The 19,764-nt window shown below is 40.4% G+C and overlaps 1 non-coding gene across 1 annotated transcript; it reads left to right on the top strand.

The window, feature by feature from the left end:
- The first annotated feature begins 2,547 nt into the window (after positions 1–2,547).
- On the top strand, positions 2,548–2,619 carry Trnae-cuc (transfer RNA glutamic acid (anticodon CUC)). Its single transcript has one exon. It is a non-coding gene; the product is annotated as a tRNA-Glu (tRNA).
- Positions 2,620–19,764: the final 17,145 nt, after the last annotated feature.

Here is a 19,764-nt window from a genome sequence, read left to right as displayed (position 1 = left end):
CAACCAGACGCTGAGTAGTATAAACATAACGCAGAGTCATAAAATCATGAATCACAACAAACGAATTTGGGCACTGTAAGCGTTACGCAAACCCTCGCGCAGAATCACCTACGCCATTTTTGTCACTTCTGTCAAGGCGCCTTTTGTGAGCAGCAGTGTTTTCCGGTGAGATTTTTTTTTGGTTTTCGAAAAAGTGTAGTGAATTGTTCTTACTTAAATAGTAGTAAACTATATAATTATTGAACTACATTCCAGAAGTTGAAAGTGGAAAAACTCCATATTCCGGCACAAAACTCCGGCCAGCTTCATCAGCAGCAGAACAATCAAGCTCTCGCACAATTCCGGCACAAAATTTTGGCTAAATGCATGACGTAATCTATGGACGCCCCCTATGTCTATGGACCATTTTACGAGACGGTTCAGAACAACTGATCGCTCATTTTATGAATGAAAATTTGACAGTATGGAGCCAGGTCATTTTGACAGATCTCACACGAGCAAGAAAAGGTCGACAAACTGCAAGAAAATTATTCGTCTCTTTCTTGCATGTGTGTGATCTGTCAAAATGACCTGGCTAGTGTCAAACATTTCGAGGTTAGGTTTCATGGTGTAATGAAGAATAGACTTGCGTGGTGTAATGAAGAATAGACTTTGTTTTTTTGCAGCCAAACAAGACAAAAGAAATTTCAAAAAGTGCAGCCAAACGAGCAAAGCTCGTAAGGAGCAAGCAGTGAGACAAGACAGAAAACGTGATGCCGTGCAAAAGAGAGCCTGTATTGTTTACGTTCGAATCCACTTTCGAAAGTATTTCGTGTGTATTGCCGTTTACGTCAGCATAATCAAATGAGCGAAAGATTCGAACTAATCAAATTCGATCGAAAGTGGATACATCCGTAAACAAGAATGAGGGTGAAATATTATATCATGAGTACTTCTTATGATTCCATGAAGGCGACTCTATGACTCATGACTCTATGTACGGCATTTTGCTAATAAAACGGGCATCATTATTGACAAATACCAGAATCATAAAAATTACTTCGATATTCAGGAACCTTGTTCATGTTTTTATAACATTAGGTAATAAATTTATAACATGCTTTATGATAACATGACCAGTACTACCATTTTTCGCAAATCGATCCAGTACCATAAATGACAAATACTTGCACCATGAGTAATGCTCAAACTTTCATAAATTTAGTTCATAGTTTGAGTACGTACTTCATGATAATATGAACCGACTTACCAAATTTCGCTAATAAAACTGGAACCATAAATGACAACTACTAGTTCTATGAATACCGCTTCTGGTTTTATGAATCTAGTTAATAGTTCTGGTATTCATGGGCATGATATCATGACTTAACTTACAAATTTTTGTCAATAAATATGAAAAACGTAACGCCAAGGTGACGTTACGGCAACATGAGTCATGAAAGTATGACCTTTTTTGTGGTGTATATTTATAACATGAAAACACACATTTTACGCGAAATCATGACTCATTTAGCAGGTTTCAAGCAGCGGATTTTTTCCCGTGTAATGCTAATGTTAATGCTAATTTGTTACTTGGTCCCCACTGCCTTAACGCCGACCATTTACATGTTCTATAGTCTGCAACAAGGTCCTTCACGAAGTACGAAGTACATTGTTAACAACCAATTATAATTTTTATCATTTTAATCTGCTTCCTACACAAATCACCATGTTAAATCGGGCAATGACCCCCCCACAAACGACTACAGCCCACCAGTCAAAATGCACCTGAAGAACAAAACGAACGGAAAGATACGGCTGGGGATTTTTCAATCCAAACATTGAACTTGAACTTTGGCGCCTCCGCCTGTGACCGACCGAACCAACGGCTTTCTCGTATGAGAGCACAAGAACAAAACGTGCTTCGACCAACAAATAATAGACGGTAGAATGACAAACATCGCATCGCCGCGCCGTGTCACAGACAGGTTAAATTTAAATATTCAACCTACCGCAAATTTATCATTGTGTGCTGTTGAACGATGTATCGAATGATTTCCCGATTTTAACCGTTTGTGAACAATGCGCAAAACTTTTAGAATAATCCCTCCTCGCCACGAGCGAGCGCACGGTAGCCTCGTCGCGTCGTCGCCACATGCCACAGCGTCCTAAAGATAATGGACCTCAGTCAAAAACAAAAGGCTACATCGGCTGCGAGCCAACCCATTTGCGTGCGGGACGTTAACCATGTGGGTGTAAATTTTGAATATTCACTTTGTCACCATCGCACATTATGGCATCGCGGGCAGCAGCCGCCAGGGAAAAGGTGAAAAGCCTCGTTGCGTTTTGTTCACTAATTTTCCATAATTGCGCAACAAAGGGGAATCGCAAAAATATGCTAATGCGACACAGTCATTCTGATGGAAAGGTTGTTTAACTTTGGGTTTGATTATGAAATATGATTTCTGTTGGGGGTGGTTTGCGGTTTTATACAAACATTTAACATCGGAGATGATTATTTTTAACAAAAGTAATATTAGAATAGATCATAACACTGTATCTTGCAGGTCCCATATTGTCTAGTGGTTAGGATATCCGGCTCTCACCCGGAAGGCCCGGGTTCGATTCCCGGTATGGGAAACTTTTTTTTTTTATTATCATCAAACAGTCGATCAGATGAAAATTTTATGAAACTCTCATTGTTATATAGGGTATTGGTTCCTTATTAAGCATGTGGCACCATTTTCATCCCACGAAAAACAAAGGGTTGAAGTGCTGTTTTATTTTGTTTCTTATTTTTGCATGTTTTGTTGGAAGTGAGCACGCATGAAAACAAAAAGAACGGACTCAATCGGTGCCGTAATCGCTTGTTATCGAATAGGATGAATTTTGGAGCATGAGATAAATGGCACTCGTACCCTAAAACTTTTTTCCGGTATTCAAGTAGTATGTTTAGTATTTCTGTAAGAGCAAAAAATGTTCGGTCTCTCTATCTCTGTTGCATTAGAGTCAATAACCTTTCGGACGTCATTCGTTGTTGTAGAATTTAGAAAGGCAAAACTAAACGCTGGTAATCGAGCCCTCACGCCTAATCGAATCACAGAGAACGAATCCCGTCCAACCTGTTTTTGGAGTCGTCGGTATTAACGTTTATCAATGCAACAAAGAATTAAATCAAAAGCACGCCTGTTCTCGTTTAATAAAATTCAATAAACCACTGACTGCGTCGGTAACTTGTTGGTTTGCTACCCACCACACTCGCAGCAAATCCTTTCACTTCTTCGCGGGTCACCTTTGCATCAAAGTTTATGCTTCCAACGTTTCCTTATTGCCTCGCCGATGGATGACTGGATGGATGGATGGTAGTTGATCGTGGAAGAGAAATAGGGGTTGTGTCCCACCCTGTTCTGATCGGACGGCGATTTGTTGTCTTCGACCACTTGATCATAAAGCATAAACACAATCATGGAATCGCGAGCGATAAAAAAAAACCTTTGCCTTTGCTTCTCGTAATAAGGGCGTTCTTGTAGACACAATCTTGGCAAGGAGTATCATTCCGAACCACGCGCTCTGGTGGTGCTACAAGCTACCTGTACAATATGGAAGTTTGACAAAGAAGCCCATAGAATACAGCAGTACTTGCACGTTTGCTTCATAAAAGTGGATCATCATGGGGTTGATTTCCAGTTCTAGCCCCAATCTCAGCGATTTCTCGTTCAGTTACTCAGCCACTGACTTTTAGCCCCTTTTTAGCTCAAGCTCAATGCTCTAGCGAACCCGTTAATCTTGATCACCAATAGTAGTGAAGATGGATAAAATGAAATATGTCCATCACTGAGCGAAAAATTCACTTAAATTCTACTGGAAATCCTAAGTAGATTTTTTCCAACTAACTTAACATTTGAAACTTAAATGATTAGTTAGTAAAAATATTCTACTGAAAAAATCCAATAATATTTAAGTGAAATTTTTCCCTGCCAAATCATATGAATTTAAAATATTTCTTTAGTATAATTTTACTAGTTTTCACTATTATTTTTATTTTAAATAAAGGTATATTCAAAAATTTGGTTCGTCTCCGTGCCATCAGAGACCACCAAATAGTTTCCTTGATAAAAAGGAAACATCTGAATTTACAGAACATATTGCCATCATCACATTCATGCATGGTTTGTTAGTGATAGGTGACAACTACACGCCTCTATTTTGCATACTTTCGACAGCAGTAAAATCCACATAAAAACCATATATAATTTATAATTTGATACAGTGTGAAATTTCCAATAACTATTCTTTGATGTTTCACTATGTTTTCAAGCGGGTTTTACTTAATTCATGTAAATCCACTGAAAAATAATTTTCGAACGGTTACTTGACTTTTTCTAGTGAAATTGAAATGTAATTTCCTCTCAGTGATCCTAGGCGATTGCCCCCCAAGTAACAATCAGCATGCCTTGAAGGTTTATTCATGTTTTATCCTGGTTTCATACGAGCATGTCAAAAAGCTAGTTGTTCTAAATTAGTTTTATGTGGTAGTTTTTTACTTTTGAACCTTTGGCGTTCCATAAAACTATCATATAACTTCTGATATAAACATCTTCAATTAAAGACTTGCAAGTAGACATGAATTGGTTTTATCACTTATTATATACCATTTCAGTAAAACTTGCATTTGTGGTTGTTGTCGGAGAGATTTTTTTTTTTTGCAAACAAATACACAAACCAAAAAAATGCTGTGATAAAACCGCTAGTTCTATCATGAGCTCAGTTATGATTACCTCAGGAGGGTTAGCCCTATTGGAGGAATCTTCAGGAACACAGAGTTTTATCAGAAAAATATGCCGCCTACCTATGGCGGATCGGATGTCCCTCCAGCCATCTTCAAGTGTAGCTGCGCCAAGCTGCTCTTCCGTTGGTAGGGCCACTGCTAACTGCTGCGCGTAGTCTTGAGTCACTTCTACGTTACGCAGCTGCTCGATGTTGAGCCGCGGCGTTCGGCTTCGACGCGTGGTGATAACTGTCAAAAGTTTTGAGCGCATGCATACAGCGACTAAGTAGTGATCCGAATCTATATTCGCACTGCGTTATGTGCGGACATTGGTTATTTTTTTTATTCTTAATCACTTAACCTAATTTACAGCTCTATTGTCCACTGGGGCACTACGTGAGCAATTTCAATCGACAGCTGCACTTACATATTTTGTACAGCGCCTAGATTCTATTCTACTTTATCGAACTGGTTGCCTTTCTGCTGCTTTTCACTTTTTCTACTTTATACCTAGTAGAATGATGAGCACAAGGATGATGATGGATGGCCGTTGTTCCTTTCCAGTCCGATTGGGGGTCCATTATGAGTAGCAGTTCGCCGATGTCCAGGTATCCGGGTCCGTTTGAGCCATGGGGCTCAGAAGAGGGTCAGTGTCAGTTGCTCTCGGGGGAAAAGCAACTGACGAAAAATTGCAAGTGCCGGGGCTGGGAATCAAACCCATGACCATCCGCATATGAAGCGAACGTGTGACCAACTACGCCACGGGCCCCGGCATCACACACATTGGTTATATTTGAGAAGAATTTACCGTCGATTAGAACGATTTAGTTTCCTGTTTGATGGTCGGGTGATCTCCAGGTGGCTTTGTGGATATCTTTGCGGGGGAAGAAGGTGCTTCGGACTACCATACCACGAGAGGCTGCAAAGTTTACGCATCGCTGGCCGTTATCATTCGATACGGCGTGCAGGCTGTTTCGCCCGATTACCGGTCTGCACATTTCCTTCCTTCCTACCTGCGCGTTCATGTCGGCGACAACGATTTTCACGTCACGCGGCGAGCAACCATCGTATGTTTGCTCTAACTGCGCGTAGAACGCTTCTCTCTCGTCATCAGGTCCCCCTTCGTGCGGGCAGTGGACGTTGATGATGCTGTAGTTGAAGAAACGGCCCTTAACTCTCAACATGCACATCCTTGCGTTGATCGGCTGCCACCCGATCACACGTTGTCGCATCTTGCCCAACACTATAAATCCTGTTCCCAGTTCATTGGTGGTGCCACAGCTTTGGTAGAAGGTAGCCGCTCGATGCCCGCTTTTCCACACTTTCTGTCCAGTCCAACAAAGTTTCTGCAACGCCACGATGTCGAAGTTGCGGGGATGTAGTTCGTCGTAAATTATCCTGTCACCTACGAAACCTAGTGACTTGCAATTCCATGTTCCAAGGTTCCAATCGTTGTCCTTATTTCGTCGCGTGGATCTTTGCCGATTGTATCGAGGAGTCGTATTTTCTCCTATGTTATTCGCAATGGGGATTTTTACGGGTGGCTTATTGGGCCTACGCCAACACTCCTGTGTCGCCGGAGGGCCATCGTGCCAGTTCTGTTTAACGTCCCAACCAACACTGGGACGACCACGCTGATGGGGCTACCACCTTGGATCTAGCTGGGCGTGGTGCAGCGTTTCTTACTCAGCCGCTGGATGCCAGAACAGACACTGTTTGAGCCGCACCTCTTTGGTGAACAAACGCTCGAATCGTACCTCTTCAATCTAGCTGAAGTCAGAAGGACAACAGTGCCCAGGCTGCACTACCAGCTAAGCACACAACTCTTAGCTGGCGGTCTTTGTCATCGCTTGACCCGTGGAAGCATGAGGTAGGAACTTGTGAGTACCAGAGCTATGTTGGACGCTCTCTTTATCGACTCACCGTTTTGCAGCCCAGGAACAGGGCCTGCCGCAGCTCCGTAAGTCGCTAGTTCTGAATGATCTTCTGGTCGAAGAGCGGAGTACGGCTGACGCGAGCAGGGAAGAGTGGTCCACTCAATCGGACAGCTTCTTCCTTGCTGGCAACGCAACGATGGCGCAAGAAATCATGCAGCTCGCTGGAGCCGTAGCGAAGAGGTCAAACCGCCTAACGGTTCTGTCATATTCGAATTATACTACCTAATATTTACAATTACAATACTGTAAACAAAAGTCAAATTCTACGTCGACAGTTCTTCGTAACACTAGTCATATAACTGAAGAAATCCAATCGCTTCTTTTTCTTCCCTCAAGTTCATTTCAGCATCTGTCATCAATACACACTCAACGTAAACTACGTAAAGGCGATTCGATTTTACTCATTTACTATTCGCCTCGTATTCACTACAGGTTCGAGCTGCATGGCCGAAACCTGCCGAGGTGACGCGGCTCTCTGGGGGCAAGAAGTATCCGCCAGAGGCGGGCGCAGAAGAGAAAGAAAAGCTAAGCCCCATGAGGCCAACCCTAATAGCTGGACTTACGGGAGCCAACCGGACCAAGGGAAGGAGAACCCTTGGATTACGGTTGGAAAGAGGAAGAAGTTGAGAAAAATGAAATAAGCCCGCAAGCGCGAACGGAGCGAAACGGGTCTTCAAAACAGAGACGAATACATACGCCGAGTTGCTGACCCAAGTAACATTTTAAGTTTTGTTCGGCTCTACAAGAGATCATCATGACCCATTTTATAAAACTTGCAATAAAACTGAATCATACATCAAAACCTCTTGATAACCTCTTTAAGAGCATCATCCGGCTAAGTGGACCACTCTCGGAGAGGGTTTACAAACCGCATTAAGAGTAGCAATAAACTCGTTTTAAAACCTAGTTGAAAAATGTTCCATTCCCGTTTGTTGTTGTTTTTTTTTTTCAACAAAAATTATGACAGCTCAAGATGCAGAGAAGCTTCTGCGATGGCACGTAAAGTTCAGGAGGATACATCATTCGTAAGTAGAAAGCGATAATTTCAAATTAATATTTTAGTAGTTATTGTGCTGGTAGACTTATGCGCATTCGAATTTACCGTGAATATTGGGGTTGCAGAAGCATAAAATTGATGTGCTTCGAAAATAGTGAATATTATCATCTTGGAGTGAAATAAATCAATTTGTGAATTTAGTAAAACTATCTCGAATCACAAGAAAACTCAGCAGAGAGAGTTTATTTATGTGAGCATGTTATGAAAATGGTGGCAAACTATCAATTCATTGCTAATTTAAGCAAAATTAACTATTTTCCATTCACGTAAGCTAATTATTCAATATGGCGACAACCATAACCAGCGAAAATATAACGAAGCAAGTTTACTTTTATGATGACCGCAATAAACCTAGAAATGTCGAAGTTCTGCTTTTCCACCAACAGATGTCGTTACTAATGGAACGGATCGCCATCTGTTGAGAGTTTTAACAGTTTTATTGTGGTAATAATGATTACCAGAAGGTTTACAAATCGGAAAGTTTTGTTTACTCTTAAAATCTGTCTTTTTGGATAATTTCAAGTATACTATAAAACATTTTATCAATGGTTTTCTTAAAAGCAGTCATAAAACTGCGAGTTTTAATTATTGTTGTAATAAAACCCTACTAAAAATCAAACAAAACCAATCAGTAATGAATTTGTTACTTGGGGAGTGCCATGCGAGGCGAATATCGTCTTTCACCGCTGGACGCGGATGTAAAAAGCAGTGGGGTGACACAGCTGTCAAACTCGGTACATCGCCGCTCCATCCATCATCATTTTTGGTACAGCCCGTTTTGGTACCCACTTTCTGGTCGGTTTACCCTAACTTACTCCTGATTTTCGGGTGTGTGGCTAGTGTGTTGCTAGTGCTTATTTCAGAAATTACACATTTCAAACGAAATCGATGTTTTTGATGATTGTTTCTCTTTCCTTATCACTTTGCACGATATTATATGTAGCAGCGAAGCAGTGTCGATGTTTCCAGCGCATTTTTTCCATGAATTAAGCAATCAAAACAAAAACATTGGACGCCGTGTTGAATTGAATGCTGGGTAGATGATTCTGGCCCTTCGTCATCCCCCTGGTAAAAAGCATCCGGCGCACCATGACTGGAGATATGATGCTAGTAAAAGAAGAAGGCGGTCACTAGAGGTAAATCCTACAAGGCACTAGCTCAGGAGGTATTCGGCGAAAATGTACAGGTTAGATTTTTTTTGTTTTTATTAATGTGTATTTTAACTTAAATGCTAATTCTACATTCGGTACAGGTTAGAGCCCTAACGGCGGAGGCGACTCTCCAGAGTGAAAACGTGGACGACATCACCGACGCAGAGGAGCTCGCAGCCGCACTTAGGTAGCAGTGCGAGGTAAATGCATGAAGTACATCGATCCGCCTGCGATCGCCATGATCAAGCACCCTGTAGGGGAGACAAACAAGGCGACTGCAGCCGGCAAGATCAGAGTAACCTGGTCAGTGTGCCCACTCAGCATCTACGAGCCGCCAGAGGCGTTCTGTGCACGAGTATGTTGATGTGTGGCTCTTGTTTCTTTTCCAGTCCGATTAGGGGTCCATTATGACTTGCCGTTAGCCGATATCCAAGATTCCGGGTCCGTTACAGTATATGCTCAGAAGAGGGTCAGGTGTCAGCCTGACAAAAAATTGCAAATGCCTGGGTTGGGATCGAACCCATGACCATTCAATTATGAAGTGAACGTGTGGTCACTACGCCACGGGCCCCAGCAATACAATAATTGTTTTTCCAGAAAATAATGCGTTTGATTTGATGTCCATGTGCTTGCAGGACATTTTCCCAAAATCATTGAAAAACAGATGGTCCGATCTGACTTAAGGTACACCGGGGCAAGTTGAAACGGGTGGGGCAAGATGAAACAGCGGGTTAACATGATGTTATCCAATGATGATAAACAGCTTGAATGCCATAACATATAGTTTGTGATTCAAACAATCTCTTGGTGAAAGAAAAAAATCCAAATTGTATTGAAATCTATTTTAAAACTTCGTGTTTCATCTTGCCCCACCCGTTCCAACTTGCCCCGGTGTACCTTAACGCCGACCAATTGATTCTAATGGTTTATAAATACAACAATCAATACGATGCTGGCGAATTTGTTGTGACGCCAGTCGTTCCCCCAGAAAATTCGCCCAATCCTACTGTTTCTGACGCCACGCTTTTAATATCAGATTGCTCCGCCCATTATGATCAAAGCAATGCAGTCCACCAATTTAGTGGCCATCAGGCCGTTCGCAATGCTGTTTTATTTTGTATGGCGAGTTTTAAAAAATTAAAAACTCGCCATACAAAATAAAACAGCATTGCGAACGGTCTGACAACGAGAAAAAATGGTTTGTTTATTTACATATCAGATTCCAAGGGAGAAAACAAAATTCAACGGTAATAATTTTTATTTTTAGGAAAGATGGTGCCGTGGGTTCCGAACGGGATTTTAATGGTCACTCGCAGGTCGGTTTCGGGCGTTACCAATCGGCGACTGGACAATGGGTAGAAAAGGCGTGAAGGCAACGTGGCAATGGTCCACAGAATCAGTCGTGTGGGACCACCAAAAGACTTGACCGATGGTTGTGGGTTCAGATGGTGGCCCCGGCGGTCTTGAAGATCCCAGAGCGGATGAACAGGTCATAGGGACTGCACAGTTGACTTCCTTGATCATTGCGCTTCGGAAAAGTACTTTTTGAGGAGTAAGAGTGGTGGGTACTAGGTTTGGTCTGGCGTCAGTCTATGCCACATGCACACCATAATTTGGTGTACCTGGTTGATGAACGGCCTCTGAAAGTCGATTCCGATCTGCCCCTTGCACTGGAAGCACTCGTAAAACATAGAAACGTATACATATTATGCGAGGGGATCTTCCGTTGACATCCCCCCCACCCTCCTGAAAAGAACTAAAACAACGTTGGTCGAACCGCTCTCGGTGGTCTCCACCATTTACTTCGACGTGGTTGTTACCGTGGTGGAAAGCAGCTGGCTGCAATCATATAGGGAGGTTCTGATGTGCAGTTGATAAATACATACGTCGTTTTCGTTGGACTTAGGGTATGACCAGAAGTAGAGATCAGTAAGGCAGAGCCTTACGAACACAACCCTTATGCGGGAAGGAAACAATGCCCAAGTAATACTTTGATGACCAATTAGTCTTGTAGAAGTGTTGAGAACCGTCATAAAGCCTTGTACCTTTTCTTTTGGGTTTATGATGGTTTTAAGATCCTCCTCTAGTCTATTTGACTAATAAATGTTACATGAGTGGGCATGGGCACTATACCCGAACGAAGGCGAACAGCAAATAACAAGTTCTGTTACCTGGTTATCATTCGTTTAATAATTGAGTTTGTTATCATTTTGGTTGAATTAAGAGCCAACATTACAAAAATGATAACTCAAATTTACTTCTCGAATACCAACATGATAAGAAGTTAAGTTATCATTGAGTTCAAGTTGATAACTAATTGTGTTATACAATATTTTGTGGAGGTATACGACTGGAAGGAAATGTTGAACTGTTGTGGCTTTCTCAGTCTAAGAGCATTGAAACGGCTAGTTTGGCATAGCCCGACGTTTCGGTCCCGTGTATTGGACCTTTTTCAAGGGATAACTAAAAATGATATGCAACATTAGAACCTAGACACATTACAAATATACAAATGCATTCAAAAACCACATAACGAGAGACGGTTGACTGCGTATGTTTAATGTATATTTGTAATGTGTCTAGGTTCTAATGTTGCATATCATTTTTAGTTATCCCTTGAAAAAGGTCCAATACACGGGACCGAAACGTCGGGCTATGCCAAACTAGCCGTTTCAATGCTCTCAGACTGAGAAAGCCACAACAGTTCAACAATATTTTGTTCAACATTACATTTAGTTATCAACATGAAAACATACAACTGATTGATAACTGGTTTTGTTATCAATTAGTTATCATTATTAGCTATTTTATCGACGAAAATATCAATAATCTACTTTACCAACATTGTCAGTAATTGAAAAAAGTTTCTTATAAATCACAACCCATATTTTCAACTGTTGCGCTCAGCGGGCCTCGAACCTTGATCGAGTGATTGCCGGTCGCAGCCTATAGCCCCTATATCAACCAAAAGTTCGGATAAAATAGCATGTTTGGGCTTAATCAGCTATTCGAAGGAAGATGAATAGCATTCTATTTAGCTCACTTTTTAAGTAATTAACCGAACTTGAGTTCACAAAAAGTACACTTGTGTCGCTGAAAGGAACGCTATTCAGCTTAAAAATAAGCTTCGAAAAAATGAAAAAAATGCGTTTAGTCCTCAAAAGTAATTTATTATTATGAGACATTAGTACATGTGTAATCCAAATTGACTAATACCTTGAAATAATTTTGGATGTTTTTTACTTACTGAGAAATGAACTCGGGTTCTCCTCGTTGAAAGCCGGTGCCTAACCACTACTCCATGTATGTGTTGTTAGGCACTGCGGAATTTTACTCAATGTGCTGATATCATTTAGTAGAGCTCAATCAGGTTCGCGTGTGAACTTTTTCTGAACCTGAAGCCGAAGGTTCGAAAGAAGTTTACTTCTTGTGAACTTACATGACATTTTCAGTTTGTTTTGGTTCGTAATTGAAACAAGTGCAAAGCAATAAATTAGTGCCAGTGCCAATCATTCAGAAAAGTTTATAAGTTTTCAGTGACAACGATCGCGTTGATTACCGGCACGCTGGCGCGACAAGTAAGACGGGGTTGAAACATCCAGCAAAGCTGGAAGACATTTATCCGCAGCCGAAAGAACTCCGGCGGAATCCTGGGCAGAACAGTTTTTCGCTGCGGGGGCAGCCTTTGAGCCACACAATATGGGTGCTTTGGGTTGATTACAAGTAAGTACGTTGAAATATTATAGTGAAACAAAGTGTACTTGTGAAATTAACACAAGCTGTGGCTGCTGCGCTCGATTTCCGAGTGATTTAATTGAATGAGAACTTCTCCCCGGCCCCGCTGTCGCCGAAGTTCAAATGAAGTTCACTTTTGGTACGGTTAATATTTATCCGAACTTTGAGTAGTAAGTTCAAAACAAGTCCGAAACAAGTTCGGAACGGAACATTTCAAGTTGTTGGAATATGTCCAAATGAACTATATTTGAGTTTTAAAGGCACGAAAAAGTTCAACATGAGTTCGGTTAATATTTAATTGAACTTGGTTTTAAAGTTTAACATAAGTTCTTTCTGAACCTTTTTTCGACTTTAATGTCGTTTTGAAGAGATGCCAAAAGCTTGTACATGTACTTCCAAGTTCATAACTAATACACAAGGAACTTTTTGGAGATTTAAGTTCAACGAAACTTTAATTGAACCAAACTTAAACTTCTGAGTTCGTTCTTCAAGTGGTATCCGAACTTTTGGTTGCTTGGGAAGGGACTCAGTGAGAGTGATAGTAATTGAAAGCTACGCTTTCGTACTACTGTCACATTGAAGGTGGAAAGCGGAATCTATTTTTAGATTCGAGGTTCATCAGACTCTCTGTTTTGGGAAAGCTTTGAATTATGCGTTTGGTAACTAATAACATATTTTGTTATCATTTTGTTTTTTTTTTATATTAGGCCGATGCAAATATTAAATTGGTTTTATGTCAAAAATCCCAAAATATTGAAGGGGCAAAAAAAACTATGGCGTCCCATTACTCCATTTTCAATAGAAAAAATGTTTACAAGCAACTATTTTTTAATTGCTGAAAAATATTTTTTCAATAGTTGGTAAAATTTGTTATTTTTCAATAATTTTTTTTTCGTTTGTTCCTTATTTATTTTTGCCCCGCCCCCTTGTACCCGGTGAGAGGTCTCGGACATAAAAGAAAAATAATATTTGCATCGGCCTTACCGCGATAGATCAAAAGTATCGGAAACTTAATTTGTTATCAACTGGTTATCATCAAATCGAAAAGATGTTAACAAAAATAACTAAATGACAACACCGATAACACAGTTTATTATCAAAGTGATATCACTTTATTATCCGCCTTTGCTCGGGTATCGAATCACTATAATATGATCCGGAAATGCAGAGCAGATTCCCACTGGAACCCTTTCATTGAACAGCTCAATTTCCCGGAGCGATCTGAAGGCCAGCACTAACCGTTCCACCACTGTGTCGATAATAATCCGCGGATGATGATTTGATCCCGCTTTGGAATTATTTTGAAACACTGGAAACACCTGAAGGGACACTTCGATACGAACCTTAAACTCCGAAAGTACCGATGCAAAAACCGAAAAAATGAATAAAAGCAGCTTCAGAATAAAATACTATCCATCGAATCGATCCAAAAGGATGTCAAATAGGTAGAACGACAAAAACACGGTTTTTCAATACTGCGAAATCGGTTTCAACTCTTTCTCCGATTAACTATTAACAAATTTAATCTTTGAAATATTCTATTCTAATACAATAAATCCTCAATTAATGCACATGGCCCGGGGGGTTTAAATTAAAAAAGGCATAAAATGAGGGAAATTTGTGCATAAATTAAGTTTGAGCTTTAACGAGGGAATCTAGTTCGTGAGAACAGGTCTTGCTCCTGGGCATTTGAGGTGGGGCTAAGGGGGTTTCCATAAAGTTCCCAGAGAGCCTAGAAAAGGTGGTTCCAAGGGGCTTTAGGGGCGTTTCAGGGAGTTGATTCAGGGGATTTGGGGTGCCTTTTAAAGACGTTCTGTCAGGTTTGATGGCGTTTACATATGATTACGAGAAATTCAGGGGCATTTCAATAGAACTTAGGGGGTTTCAGGGACGTTTCAAGTTGCTTTAAGACCAATTCAGGGGATATCAGGAGCCTTTAAACTGCGTTACAAGGGGTTTGAGTGGCGTTTCACGGCATTTCAGAGTAATTTCAGAGAATTTCTGAGTGTTTCAGGAGCATTTTAAGGGCGTTCCTAGAGATTTTAGGGGCGTATGATAGCATTTCAGGGGCGTTCCGAGGTATTTCAGGTCAGGGTCGTATCAGGGGGTATCAAGAACATCTTTCATTAAAATACCATTTCAGGGGCGCTTCGAAGGACTTGGGATTGGGGTCCCTGAAAATCCTGTGCAACTTTCTGAAACGCCTCAAAGATCTCCCTAAAATTCTCACGAACGCCATGTAACGCACCTGAGACGCTCAGAAACTCCCTAAAACTCCTCCGTAAGGCTTCGCCTCTGAATCCCGCCGAAAACGCTCTGAAACATCCTGAAATGCCACCAAAATTCCCCTTAAACCTCCTCGGACTCCATGTAACGCACTTGAGATCCTCCGGAACCCTCCGAAAACGCCTCCGTAAGGCCTCTGAATCCCGCCAAAAATGCTCTGAAACTTCCTGAAATGCCTCCAAAATCCCTCTAAAACTACCTCGGACCTGTTGGAGATAGCAGTGATCGCCTCTCCACACATCCGCGACGTGCAGTTGAGTAGGCATCATTGTATTGTAGAACGAGAAAGACGAAGAAGACGCAAATCTAACTTGTAAGTTTGGTTTTGTTGTCAGTCTGTTTTGTGATGTGAAAGCCACAAGAGAAGCACCTAATATAGTTTTTATTTTTGTCGTTACGTTACTCCCGTGTTGTGGAAACCCCATCATACCCCCGATACCACCCCCCCCCCCCCAGAGATCTCCTGGTACCCCGCAGAAACCCCTTGGGACCCCCTGAAACTCTCCTATGACTTCCATTTGCTCATCCCTATAAACAACCCCTGGCCGCCGTTGCAAAAGTTACCGTCATTATTATACAGGGGATACTCAAAATAACTGGGACAGGTAAAATTACCGCTTTTCAAAAAATGTTCAACTAGCTGTAACTTTTCGAAAAGGGCATAAAATATTCTCAAATTTTTACTGTAAGTTCATCAACTAGTTGTGTATCAGTGGTCAAAATTTGGAAAAGATCGGGCTATTCTACACGAAGTTATAAAAGTTCTAGAAAAAAGTATAATTATTCGCTAGCCAACTTTGAGCTGTTATATCTCCGGATTCAGTGAACCGAATGCAATGAAATTTTGATCATTCATGACTTATATAATAAGCTTCTAAAAACTTTTGAATTAACTTAAAATTCTTTACACGAAAGAAAGTTATAACGATTAGATTATTTTTCTAATATAACACCAATTTATCCAAAACTTCATCATCGTTTCAAAATTTGAGATAGTAATTATAGTTCATTTAAATTTCCTCTAATTGACTTGAACATATTTATGTTTCAAAGGACAGTAACCAAATAGCCGGCATTAAATTGAAAAAGTAATGGGATGCATATGAAAAATAGATAAATTTACTGAAAAAATATAGAACAAATGTCAACTGTTTTTCAAAGTTCATTATATTAGTCATAAATGATCAAAATTTCATTGCATTCGATTCACTGAATCCGGAGATATAACAGCTCAAAGTTGGCTATCGGATAATTATACCTTTTTCTAGAATCATCATAACTTCGAGTAGAATAGCCCGATCTTTTCCAATTTTTTTCCACTGATACACAACTAGTTGATAAACTTACAGTAACAATTTGAGAATATTTTATGCCCTTTTCGAAAAGTTACAGCGAGTTGAACATTTTTTGAAAAGTGAAAATTTTACCTGTCCCAGTTATTTTGAGTATCCCCTGTATAATCTTATGCACAATAAAGACTGGACTCGAAAAAAATGAGACACTCAAAATAATGTATAGCTTTTGATTGCGTTCACAAAAATAGCTGATTTTTTAACCAGGAATAGCATGTTATGTGTAGTTAATGTCCTAAAAATTTCATCAAAATCGGTTCAGTATTGGCGCAAATATTTTTTTTTTTTGTCTGTATTAACGAGATTTTTAACCCTAGGCTAGTTCATCTCGGGACCCACGTTTTACTTCCCTTTGGAAGGAAGAACCCACATTTTGTGAGTATGTCGGGAGTGGGATTCGATCCCAGGTCCTCGGCGTGATAGTCAAGTGTTCTAACCACCACACCAGGTCCGCTCCCCACGCGCGCAAATATTGTCGATACAATAAAATATGATTTTGGAAATTTTGGGCTTCCATTTTAAAAATTGTTATAAAAATTGCTATAACTTGATTGTTAGCTCATCAAAATGTTTGAAAATTTGACTGTAAGTTCTTCAAGTAAGTCATAATAAGTGATGAAAATTTCATTGTAATCGGTTCAGTACTTTTTTGTAACAATTCAAACAAAAAAACGGGGTTTTCAAATTTTGGGCACTTTTTAACATTTTAAAATCAGTGTGCATTATTTTGACTGTAGTATTGGCAACACTGTCCCGATTTTTTTGAAACTTTAACAGTGTAAAATCGTTGTGTTAATCTGTTCTTAGTGAAAATTTCAGCCATTTTGATTGAACATTTTAAAAGTTAGAGCAGTTTGAATGTCACTATACCAAGAACCACATCTGCTTATTGTGACATAGTGCTACATATATGGCTATAACTTTTTAAAGGTCAAATCAAATTGAATGAAATTTCGACACAATACATCTATTCTACATACATACTTTTTGTGAAGAAACATTTTCATTGAAATCGGTTCAGTATTTTTGGCTCTACAGTTTCAGGTTAACCGATTTTGATGGAATTTTTATGGTATTAGCTACACATAATGTACTATTCCTGGTCAAAAAATCAGCTATTTTTGTGCACGTAATCAAAAGTTATACATTATTCTTTGTGTCCCATTTTTTTCGAGTCCAGTCTTTATTGGTTCTGAGTAGCTTTCCCTTTTTTTTTATGCAGGGCATAAAAAAAGGTGCATAAGTTGAAAGTGCATAAAAATAACATGCATAAATTGAGGTTTTAGTGTAATTCAATTTAATACTATTTTTTCATTACACTCAACCCAAGAATTTTTAACATTGCATATTATTTAATCTAACCATCGAAAACACTTTTTCTCATTTCAGCACAGAGTAGCAACCAGAATATCCAACCGATTGCACGTACCAACCGACGACTCGACGTGTTGGGGGACATCGGTGTGGGGACGACGATGTGCCGCCGTGTCGGACCGGTTAACGCTCAAAAGCAAGATGAAATTAAATAAAGTAACATAACTTAAAAGCGGCCTATAGCAAAGTGAAAGGAAACTGCTGGTTTGTTCTTCGTGGGGCAGGCTCGCACTGCTCGGCCCAGCGTTAGCACAGGTTCGCTTGAGGAAGGCCATCGCAAGTCATGATGATTGTTAAGGCATAAAACGACCGCGCCACAGTAAGACAACAAGATCGATACAAACAAGACAAAAGGCCACAAATTTTGTATTAACTGCTCCTCCGGGTGGAACCACGTTGGAGATATGTGCCATTTTTCTGGCCTTAAATGAGAATTAAAAAAAAAACTATATATGTATTTCAAAGTCATGTATCGTTATTTTTTTTTGTAAAATAGCCGAATTTTCAAATATAATTTAGTACGGCAGATTTAATGTATCCATTCCGAAACATCTCTTTGCCTTGAACTGGAACTAGTATCAACGCTCCTTATATTATGAGTCTTACTAGTGACGAAAGTATGCGAAAGTAATCATCATAGTTTTAGCAAAGAAATCGGTCATGTAACCCCTATTAGCATCTCTGGTTTAACAAAGCTGTGTGATAGTGATAGGCCGGGATGCTAAGAATGGCGACGAAGAAGGGCGGCATTCGATTTGCTCTGTACGTACACTGCTCCGGTGAGGTGACCTGTTGCTGTGGAAATTGGCTCCGGGCTTGGGTTGGGCCGCTGACAGGCTACATCGCTCCCGTAAAGAAATGTAACCGAGATGGGAAAAAATCTCGAGGTCAACGATTAACGAGTGGTTCGCGGTTTCTCGGTACTGTCAGAGTGATTATACAATCGGGTCACCGAGTGGAAAAATGGGTCGATTGGTCGTTTAAGAACAAAAAAAGTTGTTGGGGGATCCATACCCCATAATTCTTCCACATCGCCCCAGTCCCTCATGGTCCTTTACACGTAGGCCCGACGGGACTTGGCGTTTTACCGCACAAGGCGCAATCCATTCAAGGACAATCCACTTGGGTTTAACCATGTAGGTAGAAAGCCACGAAGGCCTCTGGTGGTTTTTCCACTAGGGAACGCATTTAGCGTATAGTAGTTGTCACTATTCCGGATCGGGGCCCCGACCAATCGTAGGACTTTGCTACATATACACACAGGGTGTAATTGTTCCTGGGAACAGCGGACGTGTCGCATCCACAAGGGTTTCTCGTATAGCCGGCCCTCTCATGCAGCCTGCTTTTATACGAATCTACACCCGCAAGGGGGAGTATCGCCCCAAAGAGCGTTTGGTTGGGTAGCTGGTCTGGGTTTGAGCCCATGATCATCCGCTTGGAAAGCGAACGGTCGTAACCTTGCGGCTACGGGACCTGCTTGCTGATGATGGCAACTATTGGTCATGATATTCCGTTATTGTTCGATACTATTTGTTCAAACTCGCAACTTCACAGTTAATGCTGCCGTACACGCTAAGATAAATGCTCGCGCAATTGTGATCGATTCAATTTTAGTCTATTATGTATTTTTGGAATTATCAGAAATGTTTTGTTGTCATATATTATTGATAGGGAGATAACAAAAAAAATGAATAAAACTTTGGAGTTTTGTCGGAAATTTCGGAGTTTGTTGTTTCATTTTCTTACACATACACATATCCGAATCAGAATGACAAAAATATCTAAGATCAATACTAGCCAAACGAATTTTCAAAAACTGCATCCAAACGAGCAAAACGCGTAAGCAGAAACACCGTTGTTCACAAATTTTAGGGAGTCTACATTTTTAGAAAGATTCACAGAGATTCATTAATGATTTACCAAAATCTCGGTTATATTTCGAATGATCTATCTAGATAACGACTGTTCAAATCTTGTTGTGCTGTTCACCAAAATCAATTTCAGAATGAGCCATTTTACGAAGTGACAACAATGTTGATGATGATATTGGTTTTTACGGGTTATTGGACACTACCTCCTGTCAAAATTCATTCATAAAATCGGCTCGTAAAATGGACTATAGTGG

Source organism: Aedes albopictus, chromosome 2, assembly GCF_035046485.1.
Source record: "Aedes albopictus strain Foshan chromosome 2, AalbF5, whole genome shotgun sequence".
In the NCBI taxonomy this organism is placed as follows: domain Eukaryota; kingdom Metazoa; phylum Arthropoda; class Insecta; order Diptera; family Culicidae; genus Aedes; species Aedes albopictus.
Note: the sequence above shows the minus strand (reverse complement) of the source record. Positions and strands in the feature narration are given on the sequence as shown.